The following is an 18,643-nucleotide window of genomic DNA, read 5'->3' on the forward strand; positions in this document are numbered from 1 at the left end:
ATTAAACCTTTTGCCTGAAGAGTGGCATTTTGTATCTTGAATACTACACATTTGTCATTGGCAGCTGACCTATTTTTTTCCTGTGTTCAGGGAGTAAGCCCTTCTGGAACCTGTATTACTGGGGGAGGGTGGGTGAATTTAAGCCTGATGTTAAGGTTGCATTTTCCCTGTGTGGACCTGGTCAGTAAGGGTAGAAATGCCCAGAAACGAAGCGTATTTGACCAAAACATGAGGCGCACTGCATAGGTAAGGTTAGGAACTTGGTCTAGGTTGTGGAGCACCCCTTTAAGCTACCAGGGGGAGAGAAACAGAGAAAATTTCATTGGGTTTTCTCCGCCACCCTGAAAAGGCAAATTACGAGTCTACCCTTGATAGCTGTACCAGAGTAGGATGGGGTGACACTGGGCCAAAAACAGCTGCACAGTAATGCAATGTACAGGGGAAAGGGGGAGAGAAAGCTGAAAGCACTGTGGAAGGAAAGAGAGAGAGGATTTTTTTAACAAAACAAAAAACCATAACCTTTCTTATGAACTCCCAAGAATGCATCAGTGGGAAAGAGGGAATGAAATCCTCAGTGCCAGGATAAGGTGAAATGGGGAGAATAGGGGATGGAGTGGGCATCTTGATTGACACCTTCAGGAGGGACAGGGAATGGGTAGAGGTTTCCCCCAACAAAGGGCATGGACCAGTTATATGGGGGGGGGGGAATCAGGTGGCAGTTGAAAAGGACTTTCTTCATCTGTTGCTGTCCTGCCTAGAGGTACCAGATACAGGAAGGGTATGTTTTGAGGCAAGATTTCAGGGCTTTTGTTGTTTAGTCGTGTCCGCCTCTTCGTGACCCCATGGACCAGAGCACGCCAGGCACTCCTGTCTTCCACTGCCTTCCGCAGTTTGGTCAAATTCATGCTGGTAGCTTCAAGAACACTTTCCAACCACCTTGTCCTCTGCCATCCCCTTCTCCTTGTCCCCCCCCCCCCATCTTTCCCAACATCAGGGTCTTTTCCAGGGAGTCTTCTCTTTTCATGAGGTGGCCAAAGTCTTGGAGCCTCAGCTTCACGATCTGTCCTTCCAGTGAGCACTCAGGGCTGATTTCCTTCAGAATGGATAGGGCTTAGAATTGTCATTTATGGCAGGGTGTTGTGCTGATTGAATGAGGCTGTGGAAAATTTTGCCATTTGTGCATCCCAACGTTTTCATAGCTCAAAGCACAGAGGGCCAGGATGCTCTCTTTTCCATGACAACTGGTCCTATAAACACACCCTGCTCAGGATAGCCAGCTCTTGCCAACTAAATGTCCCTTACAAGATGGCAACTGAGATACAAAAGTGAGGGGGGAATTGATATGATGCTCTCTGGTAATACCCCTTGTAAATTTTTACCTATATACGTCTTCATTTTTCATTCTGATTTCTAGCCCAGACTGTCCTAAAGTCTCAGATGGCTTGCAGTTTGTTAAACAAATACAAATAGCAATAAAAACAAGGCAAAACGAATGCTAAAACAATTAAAACTGACAGCACATTTGCAAACCTAAGCAGGGTCTGGTATGGCTTCAGATTCGATAGGGGAACCTGTGTTGAGATTCCTGCATTGCAGGGGTTGGACTAAATGACGCTCAGGGTCTCTTCCAACTCAGTTCTATGAACAATTAACCATCTTGCTCAAAGAAACAGTTCTTAGCACACTTCTGACTAAGACACTCACTTTCAGGCTCCAGAGAGGAGGAAACCAATATTTGTTACGTAGCCATTGCAGATCCCATTTCCTGCCTCTTTGCTCTGTGAACTGGATGTGTAGCTGGGATCATCCAGGGAGTGTTCCTGGTTGATCCGAGGGACTATAGTGGAAGATGAGTAGGAAGTGGTCTCAAGGTTTTACCTCGAGCCACCACCTCAAGGTTGGTTTGTGGCAGCTAGAGAGAAATACAGTTGGTTACTGTTGATACACCAGCCAAAGGTGCGGAGAAAATATTTATTCATTTAAAAGCATTCATGCACCACTTACGATTTGAACAATCTCTAAGCAGTGTTTCTAACACTGCATGTATGGAGTTTGTCATGCACAGTGGAACTACCTCTCTTCTCCTTGCATGCCCTCAAAAATCTACCCTGGGGTGTCCTCCAACTCTCTGAAGTAGGCTTTGAAGGGTAACTAGGAGGGAAAAGCTCCGCTGTGTAAGTGGAACAGCATTGGTGGATAGGACCCGCAGCTGGGAAGAACTTGAAATTCGTGAACAGGATGGCAAGGTTACTTGTTAGTGCAAATATTTTTTTATTACTCTTAAAGAAATTAAACATAGGGTGACAAATTAACTAACACTTCAAGGCATATGGTCTTTCATGCGCATAGCATGACCCAAGATCCAGGGAGTTTGACTGCTGCACTTGTCCCTTGTGTCACCAGTATACAAGTATTTTTTGTTTTTGCTAACGCTGGTGTATCAGTTAATCCACAATATCTACTTATCTCAACTTTAATGTAAGCAGGTTAAAAAAAAGAGACCACTCACTGTCCCAAGTTGTGTGGAAAAAAGAAACAATATATATGTATATTTAAAGCTAAGGCATTTGTGGATGGCGTTAATACCAGAGAGCCCTCAGATTCACAGAAAGACAGATGCTCTTTGCTCCGTCAGTAGCTAAGAAAAGGGGCTGCATGGGTATGAGCAAGATGATGCAATGTGCTGACAATACAACACAATCTGGGAGGTTCAGTCAAGTTCAAAGCAAACAGGCAATCCAATTCTGAAGAGTATGAACAGACGTACTGCCAAAATGAGATGGGCTGATGAGATACTTCCATGTTGGCTCTCTGTAAGGAAACATTAGAAGGGGAAGAACAGCAGTCCTTTATTCCACTGGAAAAATTTCCAGAATGATTTTTTTCTAAAGCTCCTGAATTTTATTTGTGCTTCCTCCCCCTCCCCCCATACCTGCTGAGGGTGACTGTACTAGCTGAAGTCATCCTTTGCTCCTCTCCCCCATTGCTCATTTTGTTTTAAAAAAGGGTGATTTTTTTCCTATACCAGTAACCATAGAGATGCTTAATAGCTACAGCTTCTGCCTTAAATGTCCTCACAGCAAAATCTCTTCCTCCCCCACCCCCCTGATGCAGTAGAGCAGACTATTGGTGTGTCTAACTGTCTTAAGTTATAGTTCCCATCCAGAGCTGGGCGGGAGGTGCGTATCTCTCTCTCTCTCTCTCTCTCTCCCCCCTTCTCAAGCAATGCCAAGGAGGCTGCATAAGCTTTAAACTATTGATTGTCTGGAGTTGCTGAAGGACTAGGTGGGGAAGGCTCAGTCGAGACAGGAAAGAGGTGCTGTTTGTCAGTAGAATCATAGAACTGCAGAGTTCAAAGAAACCTGAGGGTCATCTAGTCCAGCCCCCTGCAGTGCAGGAATCTCAGCTAAGTTATCTTGACATATAGCCACCCAACCTCTGCTTAAAAACCTCCAATGAAGCAGTATCTATCACATTTTGTGGGAGTCTGTTCCACTCTCAACCAGCTCTTACTGTCTGAAAGTCATTCCTGATAAAGTTATTTAGTCAGAATCTCCTTTCTTGTACCTTGAAGCCATTGGTTCACGTCCTCCCCTCCAGAGCAGGAGAAAGCAAGCTTGTTCTCTCTTTCATGTGACATATGCAGGATATTTGAAGATGGCTGTCATATCTCCTCTCAGTCTCCTCTTTTCCAGGCTAAACATACCCAGCTCCCTCAATCATTCCTCATAAGGCTTGGTTTCCAGACCTTGATCATCTTGGTTGCCCTCCTCTGCCCTCCTCATGCTTGTCAACATCCTTCTTAAATTGTGGTGCCCAGAACTGGACGCAGTATTCGAGGTGTGGTCTGACCAAGGCAGAATAGGTAAAGGTAAAGGGACCCCTGACCATTAGGTCCAGTCGTGGCCGACTCTGGGGTTGCGGCGCTCATCTCGCTTTACTGGCTGAGGGAGCCGGCGTACAGCTTCCAGGTCATGTGGCCAGCATGACTAAGCCGCTTCTGGCGAACCAGAGCAGCGCACGGAAACGCCTTTTACCTTCCCGCCGGAGCAGTACCTATTTATCTACTTGCACTTTGATGTGCTTTCGAACTGCTAGGTTGGCAGGAGCAGGGACCGAGCAACGGGAGCTCACCCCGTTGCGGGGATTCAACCGCCGACCTTCTGATCGGCAAGTCCTAGGCTTTGTGGTTTCTAAGGTGCCACTGGATTTTTAAATTTTTTAAATAATTTTTTTATTTATTTCGACTATGTCAGATCAAAATGGCTACCTACCTGAACCAAGAAAAGGGGAAGGTGTCATCTCTCTGGCACCTTCAATGACAAAAAGTTGCACCCACTCATGCAGCTGTGAACTATGATTGTGTATAGGCTTCCCACCTCGCATGTGCCAAAGTTTCAAGGTCTGTGAGGTTTGTTGTTGCTACAAGTATTTCATAATAGTATGAAATTCATAGTATTTCATACAAGTATTTCCCCTTCCTCTTGGTTCATGTGGGAACCAATGACACTGCAAGCAATAGCCTCCAGAAGATCAAAAGAGACTACGAGGCTCTGGGCAGGAAATTGAAGCAATTAAATGTACAAATTGTCATCTCATCTGTCCTCCCAGTTGAACGACGTGGCCCAGGGAGAGAGGGAAAAATAGTGGAAGTGAACAGCTGGCTTCGCAAATGGTGTAAACAGGAACGGTTTGGATTCTTAGATCACGGACTGCAGTTTCTTGAAGATGGACTTCTGGCAAGCGATGGGCTGCACCTCACAACGGTTGGGAGGAATGTTTTTGCCAAAAATCTCAGAAACCTCATCAGGAGGGCTTTAAACTGACTAATGTGGGGGAGGGAGACAGTGCTCCTGAAGGTAGGAGTCTATCAATTGATGAAGATGATCATCCAAATGTCATAGACCAAATGGAGCAAACAGCACGCAGACCTAGTGGTGGGAGGAAAAAATCCTTAAATAAGAGACACGGGGGAATGATTAATGGACTTCAATGTCTGTACACTAATGCGCAAAGCATGGGAAATAAACAAGATGAGCTTGAGCTCTTGGTACAGCAAACTAACTATGACATAATAGGCATCACTGAAACCTGGTGGGATAAGTCCCACGACTGGAATGTAATAATGGAGGGATACAATCTATTTCAGAGAAACAGGCCAGACAAGAAAGGAGGAGGAGTGGCGTTATATGTCAGGGATGTGTATACCTGTGAAGAGATCCAAGATTTAGAACCTCAAAGCCAAAGTGAGAGCATTTGGGTCAAAATTAAGGGAGAGAAGAATAACAGTGACCTCACTGTGGGAGTTTACTACAGATCCCCAAGCCAAACGGAGGACATAGATGATGCCTTCCTGGAACAGATGGCCAAGCATGCAAAAGGAAGGGAGATAGTAGTAATGGGGGACTTCAATTACCCGGATATTTGTTGGATGTCAAACTCAGCCAAGAGCATAAGGTCAAACAGATTCCTCACTGGCCTTGCAGACAACTTCATTGTCCAGAAAGTGGGAGAAGCAACAAGAGGAACAGCCATTTTAGATCTGGTCCTAACCAATGTTGATGACCTGGTTAGTGGGGTAGAAGTGGAAGGATCATTAGGTGCGAGTGATCATGCTCTTCTGAAGTTTACTATACAGCGGAAAGGAGCAGCCAAGCATACTAGGACTCAATTTCTTGACTTTAAGAAAGCCGACTTCATAAAACTTAGGGAAGTGCTGGGTGAGATCCCGTGGACAGTAATAGTAAAAGGAAAGGGAGTTCATGATGGCTGGGAGTTTGTTAAGAGGGAGATAGTAAAAGTACAACGTCAGGCAATACCAATGAGACGGAAACATGGAAGGTGCCTAAAGAAGCCAGGGTGGCTATCTAAAGAACTTTTAACTGAGTTAAGATTAAAAAAGGATGTGTACAAAAAATGGAAAAGGGGGGAAACCACCAAAGAGGAATTCAAACAAATAGCCAGCACGTGTAGACACAAAGTCAGAAAAGCTAAAGCACAGAATGAACTCAGGCTTGCTAGAGAGGTTAAAAGCAACAAAAAAGGCTTTTATGGGTATGTTCGTAGCAAAAGGAAGAACAAAGAAACAGTGGGGTCACTCAGAGGAGAAGATGGTGAAATGCAAACAGGGGACACAGAAAGGGCTGAACTCCTCAATGCCTTCTTTGCCTCAGTCTTCTCCGATAAAGAAAGAATCCGACCTGAAGAATTTGGAGCAAATGATTCAGCAGAGGAAACACAGCCCAGAATAACTAAGGAGATAGTACAAGAATACTTGGCTAGTTTAGATGTATTCAAGTCTCCAGGGCCAGATGAACTGCATCCAAGAGTATTAAAAGAACTGGCAGATGTGATCTCAGAACCACTGGCAGTCATCTTTGAGAATTCCTGGAGAACAGGCGAAGTCCCGGCAGACTGGAGGAGGGCAAATGTTGTCCCTATTTTCAAAAAGGGGAAAAGAGAGGACCCAAATAATTACCGCCCAGTCAGTCTGACATCAATACCAGGGAAGATTCTGGAGCAGATCATTAAGCAAACAGTCCGTGAGCACCTAGAAAGGAATGCTGTGATCACCAATAGTCAGCATGGATTTCTGAAAAATAAGTCATGTCAGACTAACCTGATCTCGTTTTTTGACAGAATTACAAGCCTGCTAGATGAAGGGAACGCAGTGGATGTAGCCTACCTTGATTTCAGCAATGCATTTGACAAGGTGCCCCATGCTATTCTTGTAAAGAAGCTGGTAAAATGCGGTCTTGACTATGCTACCACTCAGTGGATTTGTAACTGGCTGACTGACCGAACCCAAAGGGTGCTCATCAATGGTTCCTCTTCATCCTGGAGAAGAGTGACTAGTGGGGTGCCACAGGGTTCTGTCTTGGGCCCGGTCTTATTCAACATCTTTATCAACGACTTGGATGATGGACTCAAGGGCATCCTGATCAAATTTGCAGATGACACCAAACTGGGAGGGGTGGCTAACACCCCAGAGGACAGGATCACACTTCAAAAGGACCTTGACAGATTAGAGAACTGGGCCAAAACAAACAAGATGAATTTTAACAGGGAGAAATGTAAAGTATTGCACTTGGGCAAAAAAAAATGAGAGGCACAAATACAAGATGGGTGACACCTGGCTTGAGAGCAGTACATGTGAAAAGGATCTAGGAGTCTTGGTTGACCACAAACTTGACATGAGCCAACAGTGTGACGCGGCAGCTAAAAAAGCCAATGCAATTCTGGGCTGCATCAATAGGAGTATAGCATCTAGATCAAGGGAAGTAATAGTGCCACTGTATTCTGCTCTGGTCAGACCTTACCTGGAGTACTGTGTCCAGTTCTGGGCACCACAATTCAAGAAGGACACTGACAAACTGGAACGTGTCCAGAGGAGGGCAACCAAAATGGTCAAAGGCCTGGAAACGATGCCTTATGAGGAACGGCTAAGGGAGCTGGGCATGTTTAGCCTGGAGAAGAGGAGGTTAAGGGGTGATATGATAGCCATGTTCAAATATATAAAAGGATGTCACATAGAGGAGGGAGAAAGGTTGTTTTCTGCTGCTCCAGAGAAGTGGACATGGAGCAATGGATCCAAACTACAAGAAAGAAGATTCCACCTAAACATTAGGAAGAACTTCCTGACAGTAAGAGCTGTTCGACAGTGGAATTTGCTGCCAAGGAGTGTGGTGGAGTCTCCTTCTTTGGAGGTCTTTAAGCAGAGGCTTGACAACCATATGTCAGGAGTGCTCTGATGGTGTTTCCTGCTTGGCAGGGGGTTGGACTCGATGGCCCTTGTGGTCTCTTCCAACTCTATGATTCTATGATTCTATAACCCATTATTATTGCACTCTTATACTGTTGTTATGCTATATGCATGTTACTAGAACAATGTTTTTGTCAAAAACTGTCAGTTAGGCTCCATACACTGTATGTGTTGTTGTTTTTTACATTATGAGGTATTGTCGACCCTGCTGATTTATATGGAACTGTTTTCTTTAACTGGAAAAGGGAAGAACTCAATAAAAGCACGTCTTTCTCTTCCCACCTTGCCAACAACATTTTGCTTAGTAACTTCTAAGTCATTTGACATTATTACTATTTTAATGTCCAGTGCTCTTGTTGAGCGAGAGCAACTGGGCACACAACTTATTTTTCTAGCAATAGCTGTGTGTATGTCAGAATTTATAGTTTTACCCTTTTAGGGTTGCCATATGTCCGGAATGTCCCAGATGTATCCAAAATACTGCAGTTGAAAGCAGTATCTGGGTGGAAATTGCTAACAATGTCATGGCAACCCATGAAAAACTCAACAACTTTTTTCTTTTGAAATATGGCAACCCTACCTTAGCACAACTTATGAAAATATTTTTACAGTTAAATCAGAAGAATTTTTATTTGGAAGTGGAATTTACTCCCAAATTAGTGTTTATAGGTCTGTATGTGTCTCTGCATTATTTCCTCTTGACTTCCCAGGAACAAGACCTGGGATGCATAACAGATATTTACCAGAAAATAATCTTTCTGTAACATCTTCCAGTAACCTGACAATTATTCATTTGTACTTTTGAGATTAATCATTACACACATATTCAGAGCTGCATTCCTATGCCCGCTTAGTATTCCTATCAGACATAATGAGATTTATTTATGAGTAAACAAGGCATGGTTATGAACTCAGCTGCCCTTGGAGCACTCTCTGTCACCTTCTGTGTTCACTATATTTAAAAAAGCAAATTAACAGGGTTTGGGTCAACCATAACATTTTACGCTTCCAAACTCTCACGTAGTTCAGTTAGGCAGCTCATGCTGCAAAACTTTCGAAAGTGTCATTCTGTTGCATGGTTTTCATTTGCTTGTATATAATATTTCTGCTGATGTTTCCAATCCACAGCAGAGAATTTGTGGCTCAGCTAGTACATTTGTGTCATTAGCTATGGTGGCAAAACCTGGTTTATAGCAGAAATGTAATTGCACCTTTTACTTGTAGCATGATATCTTTCTTTGAAAGCCAAAATAATGCTTGAGCATACAGTATATTTTCTCTTACAAGGAAGCTTCCCATTTCTTTGAGAAGTTAAAAAAAGTGTTTGGAAGATACAAAGGAGTGTGTGTGTGTGTGTGTGTGTGTGTGTAGTGTGCATGCTGTAGTAACTTTGCATTTATAATCCGAAGAGATCTGTTTTTTCAGCAGCACATATTACTGCATGTAAAACATTTTATTTTTTAAAAATGGATTCATATAAATTTTAGTATTCTGTTGCCTGTGTGTACATTTGGCAGTGACACAAAAGGAAACCGATTGATGGTTTTCCTGGGATTAGAGGCCTGATTACCAAGGACATATTTTGGTTGGTTGCAATTAAAATGCTTGTCAGGCATTCGATACCAGGAACCCTTTTGATAGACGGCTTAAGCTGAGACAAGTGCAGCATCCTATTGTAAGTGAGTGATGGTGGAGCTGGCTGCCTTGCCGTCATTCTGGAAAATTCTGTGGCCAGCGAGCTCCCTCTGTGTCTCCCACTCGGCCTCTTTTCCTTTTCACCACTGCGGGGACTTCATCTGATTTGCAGTTTTCCTCTTCCCCGACACACATACGGAAGCTGCAAGCTGGTGGCTGGCAGACTGTGTCTGTCTGGAGATAGACAGAGAGCTCACGGATACTAATACTCTGGGAGAATGGTTATGCTGCAGTTATTTAAGGATATGCCTTTGTTGGTATTGCAGCACAGGAGCTGGTAATGTTTTTCCCCCTTTTTGTTTTACCATCAGCTTTATGTGTGTCTTTTTAAATACCTGCAATATGCTGATCTACAGAAGCCCTTCCGGCTATATATTAGGTGCAGAATTTGCAAATACTAGATGAATGCAGGCGCTGTATGGAAGGCATAGGGTATACATATGTTTGTATTTCATGCATTTATTTAATTGCTTTGGTATATGGGTGGGGTTTTTTGAGGGGGGAAATTTTGCATGCATTTTTGGGTTGCATTTTAAACTAAATAGGTGCTTTTTGTACAGAAATGGAGGATAATACTTTTCCAGTGTAATAATATTAAGTGTGTGTGTATATGTGTGTGTTATTTTGCAGATTCTCCAGCCTTTTCTTTCTAACCAGACATACTCCTTGGGTTTGACTTGCTTGCAGACAAAAGGTAAGGCACAGCTCGTTTTTCACCTGTCTGTACTCACACAGCGGAGTGGGTGTTTCATTCACAGGCAATCTTTTGCATACGACTTTTTATTCTATTCTGATACACAGTACTATAGCTTTTCTTGGGCATTTCGGCTTGGCCATGGAGTACCATTGTGGAAGTTCATTGTGATGGCTGCATTCTTAAAAACTACTTGATGCGTGGAGACATAACCTCAGTCATTTTGGCCACTGGGGTTGCCTCAAAGTAAAAAACAACAACTAAAAACCTTTGCTTTTCTCGATCACCTGTCAGAGCTGGACAAACAAAACAAGCACCAACATTATTCAGCCCTTTATTCTCAACCGTTCTAGATAAAGGGTATTAAGAGTGGGGGAACCTTTCTCCCTAAAAATTAACTGTGGTTGCAGTTCTGTGTAAAGGAGTACATAAGGGATTAAATACCTTGGCTTGTTTCAGTAGGTAGAGTCTGCCACATACAGACAGAGCCGTGTTTGTTTCTAGGGAGGGAAGTCTGTTTTTGTTAACCCCCCCCCCCCCGCTATTGTAACTAAGAGATACATGTATCCTTGCCATTGATTTTCATGCTGTATCTTTATTGGGTAGGGATGTGGATACAGCAAATGCATCCCTTTTCTACCCCCCCCCCCATCAAGCCATTCAGCTTATAAGAGGCTACGCCTACATGTTGCCACAAAAGCTGCAGAACATTTTGTTGCTGAGACACATCAGAATATACATATATTATCCTGCCTTCTACTCATTCCTTTTTCGTTGCTGTAACAACACTTTGCAGCCATCTGCGTGAGATACTGAGAAAAGAAAGCAAAATGTGTCTCTTTTTTTCTCTCCCTCTGGAATACATCTAATACAATACTCCATAACACAGAATCTGGGAACTGTTCTTTTTGGTTTGGGTTTTGAATGGGGCCTAATCTGTTCTGGGCACCCTCTCAGTCTGTGGGGTTTTTTTTTGGGGGGGGGGGGTTGGTGGTCACTTCACCTTTACCTAAGGTTCTGTAAATATAGTCCATGTCCCATGTTCACCTTAATGTAGTCACATAATGTTTTTTCACACATTCACATGAAAAAGTATGTTTGCAAACACATATGTCACATAAGTGCAATTGCCAAAGTATCAAGATTGGCTGTATTTCTCTGTAACCCAAAGTTGAGTGTGATACATTATGTCAAATGGCATGCACGTGTTTGTGTGTTCAATGTATGTGTGTTGTGTGTCTGCATGCCCGTCTGTGTGCTTCACATGTTAAGTTCTTAACTGTTGTCTGCCTGAATCTGAATCTATCGTATTGTTTTATATACTGATTACCTCCCCCCAATGTCAACTATATATTTAGGAGAGATCAAAATGCAACTAGGCTTCAAACGCACATTCTGCTCTTTGTGTTCATTTTCCTCTGCTATTTGTTGCCTTAATTGCAGCACCTTGTCATCTTTACGTTTACCTGGTTTTTTAAAAGAATATGAACACGGGAAGCTGCTTTATAGTGAATCAGACATTGCTTACTATGGTCTCCCCTGAATGGCATCAGCTCTGCAGGATCTCTGGCAGAGGCCTTTCCCAGGACCTGCAATCTGGGCCCCTTCTTCCTGCAGACCATGTGCTCTGCCATGTAACGATCTCCCTTCTCCACACATGAGTTGCTCTCTCCTTTGAGATGCTGGGGACCTTCTGCCATTAAGGCCAGTTCATGTTTCAGACCACGTGTGGATTGTACCCTTTGCTCACTTAGATCTCTTTGTCAGATTTTGGCAAATTTCCTTAAAAATAGCTCAACAACTTTGGCCAGTGGACAAAACAAAAAAAGGCCAACAACTTTTGTGTCCAGATTTTCACCTGTTGAAACATGGCAACCCCACGATTATTATGCACAATAAAATGGGTATAGGTACGAGGTATGGAAGTTACAGGTGCAAATCCTTCTGCTGAACAACGTGGAGAGACGTTATCACAAGATCTTATGAGATATAAAAAGTTAAGTACACATAAAATGCTCTTTGTTGATCCATGCAGTTCTTTTGCCATTTAATATTGCGTGTATTTCAGTGTTGGCTTTTAAATCTGGCTAATAATCTTGTTTGCTGAGGTCTAATGGCCTGCCACCACTCACAGAAACATGATATAGTGCCTCTACTGTTGATAGAAAAAGAGGCTCTTCCACAAGCATTTGAAGCTCTGTGATGTGGGGTGCCACTTGGGAGAATGATTGGACTGGGAGGTTCACCTGCTACCTCTCTCCTCCTGATCACCCACTCCAGAAGCCACTATTTCCTCTTTAAAGAGGTCAACTTGGGCTGCAGGAATCCACATTAGTTGCATGTAGCTTGTATCTTTGCTCTGAGGGGCTCAAACTGGACTCTTCATTTGGTAATATTTACTGTGACGCCTTTGAATTATTGACCTTAAAAGTCTCTTCTTTCTTGAAAATCTAGCCAGCATGATCAATGGAAAGTATGGCTAGCTATGCTTTTTTGTAAGTTCCATTCTTCAAAGAATTGTTTAGAAAACTGGCACTCTAATGCTTGAAAAGTAAGGGACATTTCACACACAGTTGAAATATTCCTCCATGCAAGACATCTCAAGTGTCCCCCCAGATGATTTTGCCCCATAAAGATAACATACCATAAATGTAACAACTTAACGTTGTAAGTTGCTTTGAAATGTTTTGTGTCATGAGTAATGAATAAATGTAATCATAAACAATAACAACATGCAACTCAGGCCCTCAGTAGATGAAGTGACAGCTATTGTGATGCTGACAGCTGAAAATGTGCTTCCATGATAATGACAAATGGCTGCTCGGAAGCTATAGCTGAATGTCCTAAGTTATGTTTTACTTTTTCTGAGTTAATGCTTCCCCATTGGATAGTTGCATGCTGGGACATTGGTAGCATTCTTTGATCAGGGGTACAGCTAAAGGCAAAGAGCAGGCAGATTGGAGTTCATTCAGGCAGAGCAACCAGAAGAGGTCCTGAGCACTGCCAAAGATCGCTAAGTTGGAGCTGTTGTTCATCCTGCCGTTGATCGTTTCTTTGGAGCCAAAGAAAATAGAGGTGGAGGTGTCATTCCAAGGCAAATCAGGGGTGAGGCATTACCACTGGCTTGATTGCATGGAACTAGATTTTGACTATATGACTTCTGCTACTGTTTGTTAAGGGACGCGGGTGGTGCTGTGGTCTAAACCACAGAGCCTAGGACTTGCTGATCGGAAGGTTGGCGGTTCGAATCCCCGCGATGGGGTGAGCTCCCGTTGTTTGGTCCCAGCTCCTGCCAACCTAGCAGTTCGAAAGCACGTCAAAGTGCAAGTAGATAAATAGGTACCGCTCCGGCGGGAAGGTAAACAACGTTTCTGTGCACTGCTCTGGTTTGCCAGAAGCGGCTTAGTCATGCTGGCCACATGACCCAGAAAAACTGTCTGTGTTAATGACACAGCTTTACATTTCCAAAGTGCTTTACAGCACAATGAGGTTGTTGTTGTGTTTGTTTGTTTGTTTTAAAAAGGTGCCCCAGGTAGAGCTGCCATTGTAAGTCTACCTCTACTATTGCTAGTACCTCCTTGTCTGAGATGCATCATGCCCCAACATTACTGTCCTTGCATCAACAGGTGAATTGGCACCTTTTTGTCCATTCCTTTGGGGAGGGATGAGGTGCATCCCCTTACTGTGTCCAAGCTACCGTTTGTCTTCTTCATAGTATTGATTTTACGTAGTTGCTTCTACAGGGAAAAGTTGGTTCTGGTGTTCCACATTTTGGCTGTGACTTATAAATATTTGCAATAAATAAATAAAATGCAGAGGAGGTGGCTGCTGCTAGGCTCATAGAAGCTACATCTTCTGCCATATTCCTTACTGGAAACCCCATCTCATTCCCCACTATCATCTGCTGAGATGAGCAAAAAATAATTATTATTCTGACCCAAAGATGAGACAGAGGGTGAGAAGCAAAGAGTACTAGGAAGGAATAAGGTGAAAAGCACAGTGGGTTCAGCACCAGTCTTTGAATTGGTAATAAGATAAACATAGGTTTTCCTCCAAATTCTAATCTTAGCCATGTAGATAGAGGGGAGGCCTAACCTGCCCCTCTCTGACATGCTAGGTATGACATGTAGAGGTCTGACATGTAGAGGGAGCATTGTTTTTCTTTTCTTTTTTAGTATGTGGAACCATTTAGACATTGAATCCTCTCACCTGCTGACTGAAATGAAAACAGAGAGCAGAGCCACATTAAGGCAGTTGGACTTAGCTCTCTCAAATCAAAATCCTACTCCTTGTCTTGGGCCAGACCAAAATTATTATCCTCAAATGTCAGTTGGGTAGGTGAAGTTTAGCTTTCTTAAATCCACCCAGTGCAGGCTGAGATAAGATTTAAATCAAGGAATTCTAGCTAGTATCTCATACACATTTTGCTACTATGGCTGCGGAACCATAGCAATTTAGGGTTTTGTTTTGTCATATGCTCATTCTCACCCAGGCAATCTAGCATTATTTCTAAACCTGGCTTTCTAAAAATTGATTTCCATTTGCCAAACAATCTAAACTACATAGGAAAGTTACCAACAAAACCCACAGGACAAAAAGTAACCCACTACAGTATTATATTTTCAATAATTTACCCTATCTTCAAAATAAAAATAAAAATGTTGTCGTTTAGTCGTGTCCAACTCTTCGTGACCCCATGGACCAGAGCATGCCAGGCACTTCTGTCCTCCACTGCCTCCCGCAGTTTGATCAAACTCATGCTGGTAGCTTCAAGAACACTATCCAACCATCTCATTCTCTGTCGTCCCCTTCTCCTTGTGCCCTCCATCTTTCCCAACATCAGGGTCTTTTCCAGGGAGTCTTCTCTTCTCATGAGGTGGCCAAAGTATTGGAGCCTCAGCTTCAGGATCTGTCCTTCCAGTGAGCACTCAGGGCTGATTTCCTTCAGAATGGAGAGGTTTGATCTTCTTGCAGTCCATGGGACTCTCAAGAGTCTCCTCCAGCACCATAATTCAAAAGCATCAATTCTTCGGCGATCAGCCTTCTTTATGGTCCAGCTCTCACTTCCATACATCACTACTGGGAAAACCATGGCTTTTACTATACGGACCTTTGTTGGCAAGGGGATGTCTCTGCTTTTTAAGATGTTGTCTAGGTTTGCCATCGCCTTTCTCCCAAGGAGCAGGCGTCTTTTAATTTCGTGACTGCTGTCACCATCTGCAGTGATCATGGAGCCCAAAAAAGTAAAATCTCTCACTGCCTCCATTTCTTCCCCTTCTATTTGCCAGGAGGTGATGGGCCCAGTGGCCATGATCTTAGTTTTTTTGATGTTGAGCTTCAGACCATATTTTGCGCTCTCCTCTTTCACCCTCATTAAAAGGTTCTTTAATTCCTCTTCACTTTCTGCCATCAAGGTTGTGTCATCTGCATATCTGAGGTTGTTGATATTTCTTCCGGCAATCTTAATTCCGGCTTGGGATTCATCCAGCCCAGCCTTTCACATGATGAATTCTGCATATAAGTTAAATAAGCAGGGAGACAATATACAGCCTTGCCGTACTCCTTTCCCAATTTTGAACCAATCAGTTGTTCCATATCCAGTTCTAACTGTAGCTTCTTGTCCCACATAGAGATTTCTTAGGAGACAGATGAGGTGATCAGGCACTCCCATTTCTTTAAGAACTTGCCATAGTTTGCTGTGGTCAACACAGTCAAAGGCTTTTGCATAGTCAATGAAGCAGAAGTAGATGTCTTTCTGGAACTCTCTAGCTTTCTCCATAATCCAGCGCATGTTTGCAATTTGGTCTCTGGTTCCTCTGCCTCTTCTAAATCCAGCTTGCACTTCTGGGAGTTCTCGGTCCACATACTGCTTGAGCCTTCCTTGTAGAATTTTAAGCATAACCTTGCTAGCATGTGGAATGAGTGCAATTGTGCGGTAGTTGGAGCATTCTTTAGCACTGCCTTTCTTTGGTATTGGGATGTAGACTGATCTTCTCCAATCCTCTGGCCACTGCTGAGTTTTCCAAACTTGCTGGCATATTGAGTGTAGCACCTTAACAGAATCATCTTTTAAAATTTTAAACAGTTCAGCTGGAATACCATCACTTCCACTGGCCTTGTTATTTGCAGTGCTTTCTAAGGCCCATTTGACTTCACTCTCCAGGATGTCTGGCTCAAGGTCAGCAACCACACTACCTGGGGTGTACGAGACATCCATATCTTTCTGGTATAATTCCTCTGTGTATTCTTGCCACCTCTTCTTGATGTCTTCTGCTTCTGTTAGGTCCTTACCACTTTTGTCCTTTATTATGGTAATCTTTGTACGAAATGTTTCTTTCATATTTCCGATTTTCTTGAACAGATCTCTGGTTCTTCCCATTCTGTTGTTTTCCTCTATTTCTTTGCATTGCTCGTTTAAGAAGGCCTTCTTGTCTCTCCTTGCTATTCTTTGGAAATCTGCATTCAATTTCCTGTATCTTTCACTATCTCCCTTGCATTTTGCTTGCCTTCTCTCCCCCGCTATTTGTAAGGCCTCGTTGGACAGCCACTTTGCTTTCTTGCATTTCTTTTTCATTGGGATGGTTTTAGTTGCTGCCTCCTGTATAATGTTGCGAGCCTCCAACCATAGTTCTTCAGGCACTCTGTCCAGCAAATCTAAATCCTTAAACCTGTTCCTCACTTCCACTGTGTATTCATAAGGGATTTGGTTTAGATTGTATCTTACCTGTCCAGTGGTTTTTCCTACTTTCTTCAGTTTAAGCTTGAATTTTGCTATAAGAAGCTGATGATCTGAGCCACAGTCAGCTCCAGGTCTTGTTTTTGCTGACTGTATAGAGCTTCTCCATCTTTGGCTGCAGAGAATATAATCAATCTGATTTCGATGTTGCCCATCTGGTGATGTCCATGTGTAGAGTCGTCTCTTGTGTTGTTGGAAAAGCGTGTTTGTGATGACCAGCTTGTTCTCTTGACAGAACTCTATTAGCCTTTGCCCTGCTTCGTTTTGATCTCCAAGGCCAAACTTGCCAGTTGTTCCTTTTATCTCTTGATTCCCTACTTTAGCATTCCAATCCCCTATAATGAGAAGAACATTCTTCTTTGGTGTCACTTCTATAAGGTCTTGTAAGTCTTCATAGAATTGGTCAATTTCAGTTTCTTCAGCACCAGTAGTTGGTGCATAAACTTGGATTATTGTGATGTTAAAAGGTCTGCCTTGGATTCGTATCGAGATCATTCTATCATTTTTGAGACTGCATCCCAGTACAGCTTTCGCCACTCTTTTGTTGACTATGAGGGCCACTCCATTTCTTTTACGGGTTTCTTGCCCACAGTAGTAGATAGGATAGTCATCCGAACTGAATTCACCCATTCCCGTCCATTTTAGCTCACTGATGCCCAGGATGTCAATATTTATTCTTGCCATCTCATTTTTGACCACATCCAACTTACCCAGGTTCATGGTTCTTACATTCCAGGTTCCTATGCAATATTTTTCTTTACAGCATTGGACTTTCCTTTCGCTTCCATGCATATCCACAACTGAGCGTCCTTTCGGCTTTGGCTCAGCCGCTTCATCAGCTCTGGATCTACTTGTACTTGTCCTCCGCTCTTCCCCAGTAGCATGTTGGACGCCTTCCGACCTGAGGGGCTCATCTTCCAGCGTCATAACTTTTATATGCCTGTTGTCTTTGTCCATGGAGTTTTCTTGGCAGGGATACTGGAGTGGCTTGCCGGTTCCTACTCCAGGTGGATCACGTTTGGTCAAAACTCTCCACTATGACCTGTTCATCTTGGGTGCCCTGCTCGGCATAGTTCATAGCTTCTCTGAGTTATTCAAGCCCCTTCGCCACGGCAAGGCAGTGATCCATGAAGGGGAAAAAATAAAAATAGATAGCTTTAAATATATATTGCTCCTATTGGCTCTACAACCCCTACACTTGTTGTCTGGCTTTTGTGGGCAGGTGCTTGGCTGGTGTGGGAATTTAAAATGCCTCAGAAATATTCCCTATTTGTTTTGGGTGTTGACGTCCCCCACCAGAGAACTCTACAAACATTTTTATTTGTTATATTTTTCGACACTGGAAAGGCATGAATTAGGAATGTGCCTGAAGTTCTCATCCATTTGTCAAAGGCTGAACACCAATGATTTATCTGCACATTTTAAAATTTTACCCTGCACCATCCCCAAGCAACAAGCTGAAACAGCAGTTTCTGCCGGGATTCATTCCAAAGGAGTTCCAAACTTGTGATTCAGGGACTGCTACTGTTTACTGGTTGCACTTGATGACATCATGCAAGTTTTTGCTGCAGCACTGGCAAAGGAGGCGTAAAAGTCTCCACTAGGCTTTTAGCAGGGGGGTGGGGGACCGATAAATAATGATGTCAGGCCATGCAACAGCAGATCCTATGGCACTTACTGCTTTTTAGGATAACTATTGCAATGATGATTAACCTTGCAATTCTCCCTTGTGTTACAGAAACAACCAATTCTAGAC

The 18,643-nt window shown here is 43.2% G+C and overlaps 1 protein-coding gene across 33 annotated transcripts in view; it reads left to right on the forward strand.

The window, feature by feature from the left end:
* Nucleotides 1-18,643, forward strand: part of MAP2 (microtubule associated protein 2) — a 232,167-nt gene that overhangs the window by 56,336 nt on the left and 157,188 nt on the right. For 30 of the 33 annotated variants that reach the window (XM_081015216.1, XM_081015194.1, XM_081015197.1 and 27 more), the window contains exon 3: nucleotides 10,088-10,151. The exons of 1 other annotated variant lie outside the window; for it this stretch is intronic. The gene's annotated coding sequence lies outside the window, so the exon portion shown is untranslated. Of the gene's footprint in view, nucleotides 1-9,452; nucleotides 9,735-10,087; nucleotides 10,152-18,643 lie in introns of those variants that run through there. 2 more of the 33 variants (XM_081015205.1, XM_081015222.1) reach the window with 1 other exon arrangement.

The sequence above is a fragment of the Podarcis pityusensis genome (genome assembly GCF_964106645.2).
Source record: "Podarcis pityusensis genome assembly, chromosome: 1".
NCBI lineage: Eukaryota > Metazoa > Chordata > Lepidosauria > Squamata > Lacertidae > Podarcis > Podarcis pityusensis.